General features: G+C 41.7%; 1 protein-coding gene across 9 annotated transcripts in view; it reads left to right on the top strand.

Moving 5' to 3' along the window:
- The first annotated feature begins 21 nt into the window (after positions 1-21).
- The window catches only part of RNF111 (ring finger protein 111), a 53,868-nt gene continuing 36,788 nt past the window's right edge, over positions 22-17,101 (top strand). For 3 of the 9 annotated variants that reach the window (XM_064668213.1, XM_064668210.1, XM_064668212.1), the window contains exons 1-2: positions 9,882-9,996; positions 10,139-10,402. The gene's annotated coding sequence lies outside the window, so the exon portion shown is untranslated. Of the gene's footprint in view, positions 170-2,996; positions 3,110-9,837; positions 9,997-10,138; positions 10,403-17,101 lie in introns of those variants that run through there. The other 6 variants (XM_064668217.1, XM_064668216.1, XM_064668215.1 and 3 more) reach the window with 4 other exon arrangements.

Genomic DNA, 17,101 nt, shown 5'->3' with positions numbered 1-17,101 from the left:
CGCCCCGCCCCGAGGCGGAGGGAGAGGCCGGGCCGGGGGGGATCGTGAAGGGGAGCGGGGCCCGCGCGGGGTTCCGGGCAGCCCCTGAGGGGGGGACATTCCTCTGCTGCTTCTGCGGCCCCTGCGGGACAGATCCCGAGTCCTGGGAAGGGCAGCGGAGCTGGTGCAGGTGTGGAGCGCAAGTCCTTTTGGGGAGCGGCTGAGGGAGCTGGGGGTGTTTAGTGTGGGGAAAGGAGGCTCAGGGGTGACCTTCTCGCTCTCAACGAGTCCCTGACAAGAGGGTGTAGCCCGGTGGGGTCGGGCTCTGCTCCCAGGCAGCCAGAGACAGGACGAGAGGAGAATCTCCAGCTTCACCAGCGGAGGTTCAGGTTGGACATCGAGGGGAATTCTTCCCAGGAAGGGTGATTAGCCACTGGAATGGGCTGCCCGGGGAGGTGGTGGAGTCACCGTCCCTGGAGGTGTTTAAAGAACGACTGGCCGAGGCACTGAGTGCCGTGGTCTGGTTGACACGGCGGTGTCGGTCACGGGTTGGAGTCGATGATTTCAGAGCTGTTTTCCAACCTAAATTGATTGTGTGATTCTTGCGTGCTTTTGCTACTGACTTGGAGTTTAGGAAATGCCCTTAAACAATTGATCTGTTTGCATAAGTCTTTTACTGTAAGTATTCAAGAAGTACACTAGTAATGTTTTAAATAGTTAGCAGAGTACCTCTTCGTATGATTTATTAGGCTGTATTTGTACCAGGTAATGGAAGGTGTTACCTCTTAGTTACCATTTCATTCGTTTCTGCAGGGAACACTTCAGTGTCAGTAGTAGATCTACAGCTGCTATTAAATCTTGAAATGGGGCAAAATCTGTGAATTAAAGTACATGTAAACCAGTTAAAGTCACAACAGTCCTCTTGTCTGGTCTCTTCATTCAGAAATTACATACAGATAAAAATGAAAAAAATGAACGAGGGTTCATTTTATTTAACAAATCTTTGTTAAACAGCCTTTTGTGCAAATTAAGTCCTGAATCCTAAAAGACGTTATATTATCCTTTTTTTCATTTCAAAATGCATTTGAAGTATTGAAGTAATACTTTTGACTAGCTAGTTATCAGTTAACAAAGAGAAAAATCTATGTATTTAAAAGTTAAACATGCACAGAAGTCTTAAACCAGACTTTGGTCTGGTAGTTGCATGTATGTTTTAGCTATATAATCCTGCCGTTGCACTTGGTACCAAGATTTTTATAAAAAAGAACAGCCTTACATAAGAAATTGATATATATTCTTGATTATGCTATTGTCTGTGATAAAATTTGTATTAGCATCAAATACAGTAGGATTGACTTTGAGGCTAATAAATGAACTCTTTAGCTTAACTCCATAGAAACGTTTTTGTGAGTGTATAACATCTAAACAGTGCATGAAAAAGACCTGAATGTACTTTATTTTCCTGTTATTTTAAAATCAGCAGTGCAGGAAAGTTTTGACTGGGTCTGTCAGCTTTACTATGGCAAACTGTTGTACAAATACACACAAACCCCTCTGCTTGAATTGCACTATTAGTGAAGGCGAGTTTACTGTGTCCGGTTTCTGGAAAGAGGATAAGAGGACAATACAGCACTTGCGCTGGTTTTTAGGGGCTGCTCGACAGAGCTAAACCTCAGTGCTTGTTGGTTGCTAAGATGATGTCACGGGAGAGTGGGAGGCTTAGACATGTCTAAGTTATTAAAAAGCCTTGTCGGTGAGTCTCGAGGCACAGAAAGGACACCCTTTCTAAACCCCTTCTCACAGAAGGGTTTAGGTGCAGCTGAATCCTTTCTGAGCCTCAGACTGTGTTAAAATTTAAATTTAAAGGAATTATAGAGGTGTGATTAAACCACTTTGTCCCGCAGGTTTTAATGATTGGCAAAATGAGTTTATATCAAATGAATAACTTATTTTATACAAATGATCAGACAAAAGATCTTAATCAGAATTATTTACTACACAATATAAACACTAAAAATCTACTAGTAGAGTATAATATAGCAAAAAGTAGTATAGTGCACTGCAACAAAGCAATTATTGAAGCAGTTATATTAAAGCTAAAAGAAATAATTATTAAGTAGAGATCTGATGTAGAGATCAAGGCTCGTGGGGAGATCTCTTTCAGCCTCGAGGAGTGACCTTAGTGGGCATCCCCAGCCAAGGGGGGAATGTCCACATATACACCCCAGAAAGGGTTATGTCAGAAGAACCTGACTGCATGAGAGGGCACTGGACTTTTACAGTATAAAGTGTGTCACACTTTTACAGGCCAACTGTCAGCTTATCTGTAAAATCAGACTCCAAAAAGCAGGGTGTGTATTCAAATTCTGGTGGACTGGAATGGTTTGAGCATAATTAACACCAAGACAACATCCCGGCTCCAGCACTTGATCTCGCCTGATAGCTTGACTGGATTTTAGGTCTCACCAGGGTGGATCTATCCTGCCACACAGTAGGTGTCAAAGCTTTATAGCTGACATGTCCCCCCCAAATACAAAGCAACCAACAGAGCCAAAAGTGACTTACCATGGATTCTCAGTCATCCTCCTGCCTCGAGGCACAGTAAACTATTATGAAAATACCTCGATGGATGTTTGCTTAACCTGTTCTTAAAGCGTTGAATGCAGATTCCACTCATTCCTCGAGCAGTCTGGTCTAGTCCTTTTTTGAGTGTCTGGATTAAATACGTTTTGCTGCAGTTTAGCCCATTTATTGCAAGTGAATGTGGACACTGTTCCCTTTCTTTTTGCAGAAAAGCATGGATTATTTTTTTAACCAGTTCTGAAAACATGATCATTTGTTGTTGCACACCTGTAGCTCCCATCCAATCTTTTCACAGCTCCCCAGAGTTCCCCTGGTGACAACTCTTCTGATCTCAGTAGGATGTGTTCCTTGTTGACAGGTTCTGCTTGTGATCTGCTCTGCCTGTTGGTTTCTCTTCTGCAAGTTTATTAAAACAATTACTCTTTTCTCTGCAGCTGATTTCTTTGTAGTGGTGTTTATAGAATCATCATCCCCCCTTGCAATGATTTCACACTCTGGTCTTGACTTCGACTCTTTGCAGTCCCTCCCAGCCTGGTGTCAGCTGCAGGTTAGTGAGCACAGTCTCTAAGCCTTTACTCAAAAATACTTCAATACAGAAGTGTATGAGGAATTTTGTTTGATGTAAACATACAGTTCGATAGTCAGCTACTAATAATGATCCTCTAAATACAACCACTTTGCACCAGATTTATGGAGTTTCTGATCAGAAAAATTTCCATGTCTTTCTTATGAAAATGTGAACGAAACAGAGAAGCTTCTCTGAAGATCTGCAGTTTATTTATTTCTGTGCAACCATAAATGGAAATAAGTTTGGTTTGATAGACTGTTATGAACAAATTATGTCATGAACAAGTCATGTTATTTGTCACTTTGTTATTTTCCAGGTATCTACAAATATTTCTAATTTGTCCAGGAATTTTAAACAAGTTGACTGGTTTCTAATTTTCTGTTTGTTTGATTGTTGTGTTTTGTCTGTTTTTAAGGAAAAAGGCTCAGTCCTTTAGTAGTTTCTTGAAACATCTACTAGTTTTCAAAATAAAGATTGTTTTATACCATAACGTTCTGAAATTTGTGAAGAGTTTGATAAGGAAAAGGTAATAGACTTTCAAAGAGAATAAATGTTTGGCCCAGATATTAATATTTCATCAAGTACAAACCTGTGCTCCTGTAAACTCTTTTTTGCTTGTCTTGTATGTGAAACACTTAAAAATTGTGAAATTAGATTTGTCATGTTTTTCCTTAGATTTTTCATGTTTTTCCCTGGGCTCTGTACCTGTGTGGGTTTGGGGTTTTTTCCTGTGTAGAAGATTATCCGAGTTTCAGCTTTGCTGGCCAGTCTGTTCCCGGCCTCACTTTCAAGCACAATGGACCAAACACTACTTTTTTATCTTTTTAGTGGCTTCATGCAGTTGGTACTTGCATTTTTAATTAATTAAAACTGCAGTTTTAACATGTTTGGGCTCTGTAAAAATGCAGAGATGTTCAGTAGTAGAAGAAATAGTTCTTGCCTCTTGTTTTGTAAGGAAGCCTGGCTAGAGCATTCAACTGGAATCAACAGGCTGTCCCAGTTTTCTCCTCTTCACACAGCCACCCATTTATCCATATCCCCTCCTAAAAAAAGGAGATGTTGGTTTAAGGAAAGGGGAGGGGTTGGGGGTGCTGCAAGGTCACCTCTGAATAATGTCCCTACAAATAAACAGGATCCTGTCTCACTTGAGACATGTTGCTCTGCCCTGTCTTTTTATCAGCAAATCCCTGTGTAGTTCTCAGCTTCACATACTGTTAGTTTAAAATCTGACTTTTGCAGTCTGTGTTCTCACTCTTAACTTTAGTTAACAACTCCAACAAACTTTTGTTTGCTTCTGAAATTCAAGTTTCTAGTACAGTATTTTGGATTCTACTTTGGGCACTGAGTCCATGAAAGCTTGTTATTACAGCAGTAGATGATCCAATGACTCAGTTCCTTATTGAATCTGACCCTTTTTTAAAAAGAGTGAGGCTGGGCACATGCTGGATTAACTGAAATAGCAGGAAGAGTCCCTTTTACTTTGAAAGACACTGAGTCTTGTCCCAGTTCTCATGTTTCATTGCCTGCTTACTATGACTTTGCTTTTATTAGTTCTTGATATCAATCCGACTGCATTCAAACCTCTGACCATGCTTACATTTAAAAATTATTAGCTGGTATGTTTGCTGCACTGTTTCTCTCCTCTGCAGTCAAAGCAAGAGTAAAAACCATTTGGGATGTTTTCAGTGAATACCTGACAATAGAGACACTTTGATATTAAGTCACTGATAATCCAATACACATCACTGCTATAGAAAAAGCTTTTTCCACTCTGAGTGTGTAGCTTTCTTTTTGATGTATTATTGATATACTGCATGATGAGCAGTCAGAAGAAGGTTGTAGAAATTAATTTCTGATCTCTAAATAGCTCTTGTTACAATTCTTCTACAGAACAGCAAGGAAAAGAACATGAATCTAATGGTAAATCAAACACAGATATTTTCCTTTATTTTACCACTGAAAGTATTTATACGTGCTAGGAAATGGCTATTGAATTTCTTAGTGTAAAATCAGATCATTAAATGCAGGATGCTTTTGTTTGTTTCAAACCTACTTGCTCTAAAAATAGCTGCTGATGCATCATTAAAACACAAAAATGTATTTGGCCTCTTTGTTGTACAAGCACTGAAAGAATAAAAAAGGAATATCTCGTGATCTTTCTGTTATGAGGTTGGTGGGGTATTTGGTTTTTTGTAAGAAAAAGACCCATTAAAAATACTGTCAACAAAGTAGTTATTTCCAGGTAATTACACACCACACCTTCTTAATTATATGGCAATTTAAATACTCAAGGAGTCAGATAATCTCAGTAAGATATTTTGAGACCTTAGTGAGGTGATTTCTGCAGTGATGTGTTGTGAAAGTGCTGTTTCCAACCGTACAAAGCCTTATCAGGCTGCACAGCATGAAATCAAATGAGTGACTGGTGGGTCATTCCTGCATCTACATTGTATTGTAATGTAGGATATTTTGTTCTTCCATATATCTTAAAAATATTAGTTACCTGAGTGCTGCATGTTATTTTCCAGAGCTCTTGAAAGCTCTTAGATCAATCCCATTAGAAACTGTCCTGTATTTATCGTCATGAAATGTGTAGCACTGACAACTGTCCAGTTTGATTTTTGACTCTGTAAATGCATCAGTGTTTTGTTGTTTCCTACCAGCAATTTTTCATAATACAAATCTTTAAGCATTTTTTCCTCTCTTCCCTGTTTCTCCCATTTTCACTGGCAAGATCTTCATCTGGGCTGACTGGAGCTGTGACTGTTTATGATCTGAGTATCAATCCCACAATTTTTGTGTTCTGTTTTTCTGTAGTATCCTCAAGTCATACCACCATGAGAGGGTTTGTAGTTTATTAATATCACTAGTAATTGTAAAGTGACTTAACACCTGCAAACATTGAAATATATGCTGCAGTGTGGTCCATTTTCAGTCTGCACAACTCCAGATGATGGAAACGTTACGATGGCCTGGTGAATAAATACCCTGGTGTGAGTGCCTGAGCTCCTGCACATCGTGTGTGCCAGGAGATCCACACTCCTGCTGGAGTTGGGAGGTGTGGACTTCCCATATTGTCCTGGACACTGCCAGGCTCGCAGTGAACAGAACTCAGAGCAGAGACACCTCTTTGTCAGTGTGCAGTTTGCACCTTGGACCCGTGCCCAGTGGGACTGTGTTCCAGAAGCTGGTGTTTGCATCTGGAAAAAGCTGTGCCTGGCTTTCCTTGGTGACAAGCAAAGGGATCCAGCCCTCTGGCACAGAGCTGTGCCCCTGGAGATACCTTGGGCTGAGGGCTTGCTTTGATTGTTGTCTTTGTGCCAAAAATATGAAGTGCAATCTCCTGCCAGCTGGGGTGTTTTGATCTTAGATAAGATAGTTTCTTGCATGTCTTTAGTTCTGCCGGGCCCTGGGGTGCACACATAAATGGTTTTGTTCAGTTCCACTTAGAAGCAGTTGAAGAGTTCATTGTGAACTGATGGTACCATGGCCTAAAAGCCATTCTGAGATTTGCATTCCTGATTTAGGATGATTCCATTTAACCTTTTGGTTTTCTGTAGCTAAGGAGTGAGAGAAGGAGAATCTTTTTTTTCCAAAGAATCGATAAAATATTTTCAAGACAACTGTCTGTCACTGCAAGATACTAAAATAGTGGCAGAAATAACCATATATCAAAGGGCATAGATAGAAGTTGGGGTTTTTTTCCTAATTGTGAATAATTCTGGTCATTGAAGTGTTTTTTACATCACTTTTCTTTAAAAATTTTGTCAATAAGGGACAAACTAATTTTTATCAAGTGTTAATTTAGGGGTGAGCTCAGGGTGGCCCACAAGTTACTAGATACCTGTCAGCTGGTAGCCCATGGTGAAATAGGAAACAGCCCATAGGAAATCTTAACTAATAAAGATATTAGGAATTCTGCCTTTATTTGATTTTACCCAAGGAGAAAAGGTCTACAGAATTATACACAATTAGAACATTGACAGGTCATCTGGCCACTCTGGGAGAAAATCAGGACTATCTATACTTACCCTGCATTGCTTTTTAATTTGTGAACTGAAAATTCAAACCACTCTGTAGCCCCTTGTTTTTTGTTTTTGAAATGGTCTTTTGTATGCCTTTCAATTGGTGAGCACAGAGTGACTCTCTACATTTTCTCTGCCAAGAACCACCTTTCTGTCATCTTTGGCACAAGTGTTCAAACCAATTATTACGTCAAGAGGTAAATGCATGACTAGTTGGTGTGGGGTTTTATTGGTATTAGTCTCTGATCAGCTTATTTCTGAAATAGTCAGTCAGAAATGATCAGTCTCATTTCTGAAAGTAACCCAGCCAAATTTCATTAGCTTCCTCTCATATTATCTGTGCTGCTTTCTTAAATGTCCTGTTAAGATTAGAGTTCACCTTCCCTGGATATGTACTCAAAAAAAGGTGCGTAAAGTAGTTGTTGGGGTGCATCAAGAATGTTTTTTACAACAGCATTGAAATATCTCTCTCTGAAAATTATTAGACTAAAATATTGTACAGACATGTTTGTTTCTTCATGTCTTCATCATGTTGTTGTTGGTCATTTACTTAATTACATAGCTTATTAAAGTTCTCATCCTATTGCCTCTTACCTGACAAATAACCCCAAATTTTTAGTTATTCAACTGCACATTGCTTATATTTTACTTTACATTTTTTCACTTTGCTCCTATCACGTCTCAGGGTCATCCAGTTTTCCCCATATATTGTCTTGATTATTTTTTTCCCATCTGATTTTTATTAAAGTATTTCAACTTTGGTTCCAGTGCTTAATGGGAAATATTAAAATTGCTTACACAATCAAGCCAATAGTGACCTCCTTTGAATATGATATAACCTTTTTCTCACTGTTGCTATCTCCTCATTCTCTCCAGAAACAACCAGTTTCATTGGTTATTTCACCCGTGGCCCAGTGTCAGTGTTTAGTGAAACTGGCTGGATGTGACATGACTTAAAAATAAATAAATCTACCAAACACCCCAAAAATATGTAGAAAAGGGTAGCAGGTTAATACTGGATAACCTGTGGTTTTGTCTTTGTTGCAAACTGAAAGGAAACCACATAAAACCACCTGTGATCCTTTATTCCCCCTTTGCTGTGTGTGGGTCTCGCTTTTTCCTGTGTTCTTACTTCACACATAAAGCTGAGCATGTCTTTATTTTCATGTCATTTATGTGGTGTAGCACCTTTTGTGCTTTGTACTCTCTTGGACATACTTGGATATGCCTTTGCTTAGTAATATAATATGTTTTCCTGCCTCTAGAAATACATCTTTTGAGGGTGGCATTTACTAGAGTCTTTCCTTAAAGCCTTTTTTTCCTTGTTTGAGAAATAATTTCCACGTTGTTTTATCCACTTTTGCTTTAAGGAAATTCCATTCAGAAACTCATTCAATTAATAGTCTCACCGTGCATTTTTTGCCAATGACCATTTCTTTTGTAATGATGCATAAAGGTTGTTTAGCTCCTCCAAAAACACGTAAGAACTCCTGTGTGCTGATGACTCTCTGGTGGCAGTGCAGCTCAGGAAGATCTTTACTGGTAGATCAGGCTCGACTTTTCTGCTCCAGTGTCACGTGTTTTTGTAGCAGTTTTTCACTGAGAACACACAACCCTTGTCTATCCAGTGTTTTCAGCTGGAAGTATTCCGGGTGTATACACTGACATTGATGAAAGGTCATCTCTGGCAGGGAGATATCGTGGTCTTTGGCAGCTGCAAAGTCAGCGAACACTCAGGGTTTGTGCTGAATGAGAGCCTTCCCAAAGCCGTGCTGCTTTCTGTGCTGCCAGGACGTGTGACCCCAGGGCACTGTGAGGAGCAGCTCCTTAAAGTGTGTGTGGACACGGATAGTGGCACATGGGAGGGGCAGGCTCGCCCACGTCGGGGTCGGTGAGGGGGTTGCTGCATTAAGGGCAAATTAAACTCCTGTTTCTGAAGAGCAGAGATGCCACTTGTCAGCATTTCCTGCAGCTGCCGCTGGCTCGGGACAGGCAGCGGGACACCGTGAGACACCGCGGGCCGAGGGAGAGACAGCGCTGGGTGAGAAAACAACGCTTTTGGACAGGGGGAGAGCACGGTCACAGAATGGGTCAGGCTGGAAGGGACCACAGTGGGTCACCTGGTCCCACCTCCCTGCTCAGGCAGGGTCATCCCAGAGCACGTGGCACAGGATTGTGTCCACACGGCTCTGGAATATCTCTAGTGAGGGAGACTCCACAGCCTCTCTGGTCTCTGTTCCAGTGCTCGGTCACTGCACAGGAAAGAAGTTCTTCCTCATGTTCAGGTGGAATTTCAGCTCCTGCCCGTTCCTTCTTGTCCCATTGCTGAGCACCCCCGAGCAGAGCCTGGTCCGTCCTACACCCCCCTTTGGATATTTATACAGAGTAGCACAGATGCAGCAGCGGGGCTGGAGCGGGGCTGCTGGCCGCTGATCACATCCCGATCCGATGGCGTCCCGTCCCTGATCCCATCCCATCCTATCCCTTCCCATATCCTATCCCTGTCCCCTCACTCCCTCTCCCCGCTCCGTCCCCTCCGCCCGGCAGGGGGCGCTTTGCGGGGGGCGTGGCTCGCGCGGCGCGGCTGCGCTTTGCGTGCGGCTGTAAAGCAGCGCCGGGTGTCGCGCGGGGCCGCGCTGCGCTGGGAGCGGCGGGGGCTGCGCCAGCACCGCGCGGGGCCCGCCCGGGGCAGCGCCGGACCGGGAGCGCGCCGGGCTCCGCGGGGACACCGCGGGGGCGCGGGGCAGCGCCGGGCAGCGCCGCGGGGGCCGCTCCGCCCGCTCGGCCCTGCGCAGCGCGCCGGCGGCACCCGCCCCTTCCCCCGCGGCCTCGCTGTCTCAGGTACGGGGGGCGGCGGGGCCGGGCGGGCGGGGGTCCCTGATCCCCCCTGATCCTCCCGGCCGCTCCCTGAGTGCGGCGGGGCCGGCGGGGCCCTGCGGAGGGGGGCACTGCGCGCAGAATGTGTTTTTCCCTTTTTTTGCAGCGCCTCGCTGACGCACAAAGCGGTGCCTTCACCGCGGGCGGCCGCGGCTCTCGGGGGGTTGTCACGGAGCTGTCACGGATTTTCCCCGCGCGGAAATGGGTTTTTATTGCTGTGCGGAGCAGGGGTGGTTATGACGTCATTTGTTTTGTTGGCGAAGTTGATGTTCCTTTAACCCGTGTTAAAAAATCCCTCGTTGTCAGGTGTTTTGTGCCTGGCAAACAAGGGAGCCGCGTCCATTCAGAGGTGTGGGCCGGAATTCCAGAGGTACGTGGGCTGGGAACTGCTGGAATGGGCTGGGGACTTACTTTAAGTGTCAGTGGTTTGGTAGTTAAGGCTGAGTATTCATGGATTTTCATGCTGTTTGAGCTGTTCCATGGCTTGAAATGGTTTTAAATCATAAGCAAGGCCTGGTTGCTTTAGCAGATTAAAGGAGATCCTCAGTTCCTGAGAGCCAAGTGTTCTTCCAAAAGAGGACATAATGCAGAAGGGAAGAATTTGCTGTAATAGCCCGATTTCATTTGATTCTAATGCAGTTACTTCAGAAACAAATATTTGACCAAAAAGATGAGAATTGACTGCTCATGGTGGAGACCTGGATAGCAAATGACATTTGTCATTTTGGAATATCTGTGTTATAAACTCTTAAAGGAAAACTAGATTTTCAAGTGCAGAATAAGACCTTATGTTGTCTTTGTTGTAACCAGTAGAAATTTCCAAAGATAAATTAATTCTGGATACTCAGTAGAAACGTTTTGGAGGAAAATTGATATTTAAATAATTAGAATGCTTTGTCTCCATTACAGACAAAAGTTAAAGCTCTTTATCGGTGACATATCTGTAGTCCTTGCTATCAAAGGGGTTATCCACCAATTTAAATGTTTCTGCTCTTACCTTTGTTGGATAAAGGGGGGTGGGGGCACAGAAAAACCCTGTTAGCCAAGATTCTTGCTGATGTGTAGGGATTGATAAGGAAAGATGTGATGTTGGTTCATTTGCTAAAGTGAACATCTACTTGTCTCGTGCAGTCATTCACAGTATGGAATCACCTCTGGAATTCATCAGATGGGAAAGGCTGGGAGTGTACCTTTTGCATTTCACCTTAGTTAAATAAAAGTGTGTAAGACACCAAGCTTCCTGTTTTAAAACTCTTGAAGTCCTGTATATTCACAAAGCTGTTTATTTTTGTTGATGGTTGAAGCCCTGGCAGCTCCAGCTGTGGTTGTGTGTGGTACTGGGAGCCTGGGGGTGAACAACAGCTCATAGTGTTCATGCATATTTTGCATGTCCTTTCAGAGTCTGGATGGGAACATTCTGACCTTTCAAACTGTGTCTTTTATGAAGCAGTGGATTTTGTACAAGTGTATTAAGAGTGTGTCTTAACATGTCTGTGACTCGCACTTTATCTTTAAATTAATAACTTTGCTGACCTACATAACTAGATCAGTCAGAGCAGTTGACTTTCAGTGGAGGTGGTTGTGCTGCAGTAACATTGAGCTGGCAGCAGTTGCTGCCTTTTTTTTCAAGATGGAGAATCTTTCATTTCAGTTGCTTGTATTTCCTGTAATGGTGAGAACATTCTTTTGAGAAAATATGGGTGCCAGTGTCCTCCTCCCTGGCTGGTGAACTATGGAGGCTTGGATGCTAAGCAGTTGAAAAAATGGGGAAAGAATGAGGGGGGAGTGAGGATAGGATGGGGAACAGAAAGATTTAATTCACATATAAACAATGGGGATTACAGAGAGATGGATTTGCCGTGGGCAGGTGTTGTATAAAGATGTCCCCACAGCTTTACTTGTGTGCAGCCTCCTTTCAGTGAGTTTTATCACCAGATCTGTAGTGGTTTGGCTGTTTGCACTTAGTAAGGTTGGGAACAGATTTATAAATATGTGTATGTAGTAATATTGTATGGGATACATGTACATCATAGGCACAGGAGAATTGCTCCCAGTCACAGTCTCCCAAGTGTTGTCACTGTAGGTGACAATAATCAGCTGCTTCCAGAGTCTGTAGTGCTCTTGCAGAAAACACAGACTGTATCTGTAGCTGAAGTCTTTGACTTGGGAACTTCCTTCAGGCTTAAGGGTTAATTAGTGTTTTTCTTGGTGGGCTCCTGTCAGGCCTAACAGAGAACCCTGACAGAGCAGAGGGGAAAGAAGAAAGGAAAACGCTTCTTTCACTAACCCATAATTTTGCTGACAAGATTATTTTGCTGTTTTATATAGCTCATGCTATTTGGAAAAGTAATTGCTATAAATTAAAATGATGTCTTCCTTATTAAGTGTTTACCACATGAAATCTGAGAGGGCTGGTTGGTGACTTTGCTAGCAAGAGGCAGTAAAGGCTGTTTGCTTCTGTAATTTATTTTTTGTCAATAAAGTGCAGTCCTAATAGTTGACGCTGTTGGGTAAAATGTTTACTTTTACCCCCTGCCTCTTGGCTCCACTGGTGAAGAGTGGAGAAGTTTGCTGCACTGTCCTTCCCTCAGAAACTGGTAGATCTACTTAGTTTAGTATCAAAAAAATCCCTTCCTTGTCACAGGTTTCCTGACGAATAGCGTAAAACTGTCCTAATGGTTCCTTTCATAATTCTCACTTGCAAGGTTCTTGTTAACAGTTGTGGCAAAGGTTATCTTTTACTTTGCTCCTCAAAGCTTTATCAAGAAGTGTTTGCAAAATGACACTGCATCAAGAAGGGTTATACACACCTCAAAGGTCAAAAAGCCAGGGGGAATAAGAAATATTTTTTAAAATAATTTTTGGTGGCCATGTAACTTCCCTAGCTGTCTCTGGAAGCAGAAATCCTAGTTAAGATCTTAACCTCCAATAAAAAATTGCATTTTGTCATTCTCTTATGAAGCTACAACTTTTTATTCCCGAGTTCATTGCTGTTATATTTGTCTTGGAGTTCATTGAAGCCAACACATTCCTGATTGCCAAATCATAATACTTGTGTCTTAGAGCTGTGGTTTAGGTAGTGTTAATGTAGGTAACTGAGTCTGAGCCTGGGACAGAGCAGAGAGGTGTCGAGGCTGAAGAATGTCCTTGTGAACACCATGTTTGTCCAACGCACCTGCTTGCGTCCATCGAGCAAAGCCAGAGTCCCTGCCCAGGTGGGATGTGCTGATGCTGGAGCAGTGCTGGGATTTCTGTGGGTACTTTATGGCCTTGGGATGACTCAGTTACTGTGGGACAGTCACCTGCTGCTCTTGGCCCCGCAGCTCATGTACCTGAGGCACTTCCAGCTGCACACACTCTGTGCATTCTCTCTTTTCCAACTAGACCCAGGCCATAGATCCTGTCCTGTGGAAGAGCTCTTCTGTTTGTAGCTGTCCTATGCTGGACTCTGTTAAAACAAGTGAGACACTTTCAATAGTCTCTCCACGAGAATACAGTGGTGGTAGATCTCGGAGCTGAATGGCAGTGTGGCATAACAGGGGTATTCTGTAGCTGTCCTATAGGTAGCCTGACATTTCTGGTGCAGGGTATGAATTGACTTATGCATGAGAAAACAAACCTTGAAGGTCTGAGGAGTGTTTTTCAGGGATAAAATTAAGGAGACTTTGCTGGTGCAGAGGATGGATACCGCTCGTTACAGTGCTAGACAGCACAGTTGCTGTGGGCTGACTTAGAGGTGGCTTTGCAAAGGTTAGTAAGAGCAGTACTGTACTTGAAATAACATTGTTTCACCTCAAGAGTAGACTTTCCAAGCCAGTGATGATTCCTAGAATTGGCTGCAAGGAGTGGATAAGCCTCCCTGCACTGCTGTGGGTCATGTAGTGGTAGCACCTCCCTGCAAAGCACAGTCAAACCCTTCTGTCTGGGTGGATGTGATGGACTGTCTTTGGGAGTCTGTAAAAAAGAACCTGTTTCCAGAATATTATCATACAGTTAGTAATTAATACTGTGCATGTTGTTCTGCAATACTACACATTTCTGTAGGGCAAAGGAGAAGGATTCTGCTTGGAGAATTCTCAAGTAATTCTACCATCCAAAAATCGGAGTCGTCACTGTGGCTGCATTAAAGTGTAGAAAGGAAATCGAGAGTGGTCTGCAATGGTATTTTATATTGTCCTGTGAATAAAGATGTGTTTGCTACATAATAGCAAAGCAAACATAATGGAGTTTCTGATTGTTTTATATGTTTATATGGTCACGTTTTATAAAATGCATAGATTTTTAACTTATCAATTGCTTTATTTTCTGGCAAAGATTAGAAGACCAATATATAGTATGCTAAAATTAAGTTGTTAAAACAATCTTTAAAAGAGCACTGTTTGTCTCATGAAGAGGTAAAAATGAAGGACAATCAAAATGCAATGCAGTAAAAGTTTCAAAATCTGATTGCAGTTCTTTTCCTGATAGTGGAACTGAATATTGGATATTTTTCTTCTTGCTACTTACCCTGCATTGTGCAGGTTGTCCCTGCTTGATAGAAATGAAATGAATAGGGCATGACTGGCTCTTTTAGGCTAATGAGTGTTGTGTTTGTGAACTGCTCAGTGAGTTCTTTATTTTTGTTGGAGCAGGGCATGACAAAAGATGGAGATTGGATCTCCATGAGATTGAGTTGGGGGTGCAGCTCCTGAAATGGCTCCCAAGTCCTGTGTCAGCCTCCAGTGCATCAGGGCTGGACACAAATGGATCTTGTCTGGCTCCCTGCTGTGGAGATGGGGAAGTAGCAGTACTTGGGTTGTCTCACTTTTGCTGAAGGCCTTGTATGAATTTTATAAGCTTTTTCATGTTTCTTGATGTATCTAATGGAAAAGCCTTGCTGAAAGCATAAGAATACATGTTTTTAATGAGAGGAAAGAAATAACTGTTGGTGTTCTAAAACAATCTAAAACAAGGCTTGTGTGATGCTTTTGTTGCTGGTCCTTTCTTTGAAGGCCATGTTTGCAGGTTAAAAGAAGTCCTGTGGTAGGAAGAGGATACACAGTGTAACTTCTGTGCATACCAGACCTTAACAGTGAGATTTGTCATGAATTTAACAGCACCACTGTTGCCTTGTCAGAGTCAAAATCATGTTAAAAGTAAAATCTGATCCAAACCACATATTAGGGAAGGGAATTAATTTTAAAAGTTAATTGTGAGTTCAGTGACCATATGCAAAGAAAACAAGAATTAGGACTGAATAAAGGAACTACAAATGCAAGGACATTGCTTCTTGATGGTGAAGGGAGTTGACTATGTTTTAAAATGTAGCTGAAGATACATTTTCAGAGTAATTCTGTATTAGATCACATGTATTCACCAAGTTTATGCTAAAAAATTTGTTGTATAATTAAGCATTTCACTGGTTTATAGTGCTTTAATGCTGCATACGTTTTGATTGCTAATAAAGGAATTAATTATTAATGACAAAATACTTTGCTCCATCTTATAACTCAAATGTGTTTTGCTTTAACATGTGATCATAAATTTGCCTGCTGTAAAGATCTCAAACTTTGAGCTTACTTTTTGACTTAAAATTTCAAGGGACTTCTCCCATTTGCATCAGTTTTCTTGCACTGCTGTGTCTTGGCCTGATTAATAACAATGGTTTTAATTTGTGACATGAATGGATAAGTCATATGCACTTCATGATTCTAAATAGTCATATACCTTAGAGGGGAACTTAGAATAACTATTTATAGCTTTCACGTACCTGTGTTAACAGCTCTTTATTGAGTTGTAATGGCTTAAAAGAAGATACTTCCCCATTTTTCCTCTCAAAGTTTTGACTCACTAATTCCACAGGCAAATGTTTTCATTGGGAAGGAGGAACACTAATGCTGACTGAGTTTACTGCATCTTGCTGCTTTTTGCAAAAGCTTCTGAGGACTACTTTTAATTAGAGGTAGATATGTAGGATCTTCTAAAGGTCTAACAGCAAATGACCTTATTCTAATGACTGTTTGCATAGTATTTTTGTAGATCCCTTTTAAACTTTGTCTTCTGTGTAAAAGAACATACTGTGGGTATTTCATATGTATAACCACTGAAGATACTTAAAATGCATTGAAATCTAGTTAAATGGTGAGCTCTTCTTCCAACTTTTGTCTCCTTTGGTCAAATTTTTTGTTTGAAAGTTTGTAATGGCATTTCTGAGTAGTGAAGGAATGGATTATTTGTCATTGTTGATTGCTGTCATTCACTTCCAGAACATATTCCTGTTGAAGCTGTTGTGTAATGTTGTAGTTGGGAGTCAGCAGCTCTCCCCTGAGCAAGCAGTGCTTCAGGCTCTGTGCTGGTTAGCAAAAATGGAGAGTTCTTCATTACTTAGTTGAGTTACTGCAGACTTTTCCATGGTTTTAAGAGTGAAAATACACAAAATGCTTGAATCTGTGTTAACTAGTGTATCTAGGCTGCCTGTTGGAATAAAACTAAGCCAGTAAATAGTGGTTTAGATGCACTACTTTTCACTGTGTGGTAATTTCATTTTTTTGTCATCTTACAGTAGTTTGAGGTTTCTCAAAGTGTAAATGTCGTTGCTTTAATTTTTTGGCTGTGACTTACATAACTGTATCTGTATTTCAGCCCAGTGCCCTCTGTGCTACAGTAAACAGAGCTTATACCAAGTTAATCACATTCAGAATGCAGAATTTTCATACTGATGGAGATTTCTCCAGTAGAGTTTAACAATAAAGTGTGTGGGGGGAACACTCCAATGAGTAGAACAGAGTCCTTTGTAAACCAGCCCCTGACTGTGGGAAAACGTTCAGATTTTTGTTGCTTAAAAAAACTTCAGAATCAAATAGCATTGTCCCCTTAATTTATCCTGTTAAAAGGACAGGAAACAGTGTGTAAAGCTGGACATGCAATACAAGATGGCAAGTTATGACTGTGTTCAAAGACAGTAAGCTTCCTGAATAAAATAATATTTTTTCCCCAAATTGAAATATTTTGTGGATTTTCTAAAAAACACTTGTGATGAAATACAGGGTTATTGTGGGAGAGTCTGGTTTGCTTTTGGACTGTGGTGAAG

Source organism: Pseudopipra pipra, chromosome 12, assembly GCF_036250125.1.
Source record: "Pseudopipra pipra isolate bDixPip1 chromosome 12, bDixPip1.hap1, whole genome shotgun sequence".
Classification (NCBI taxonomy): Eukaryota; Metazoa; Chordata; class Aves; order Passeriformes; family Pipridae; genus Pseudopipra; species Pseudopipra pipra.
This window is presented reverse-complemented; position numbering and strand designations above follow the sequence as displayed.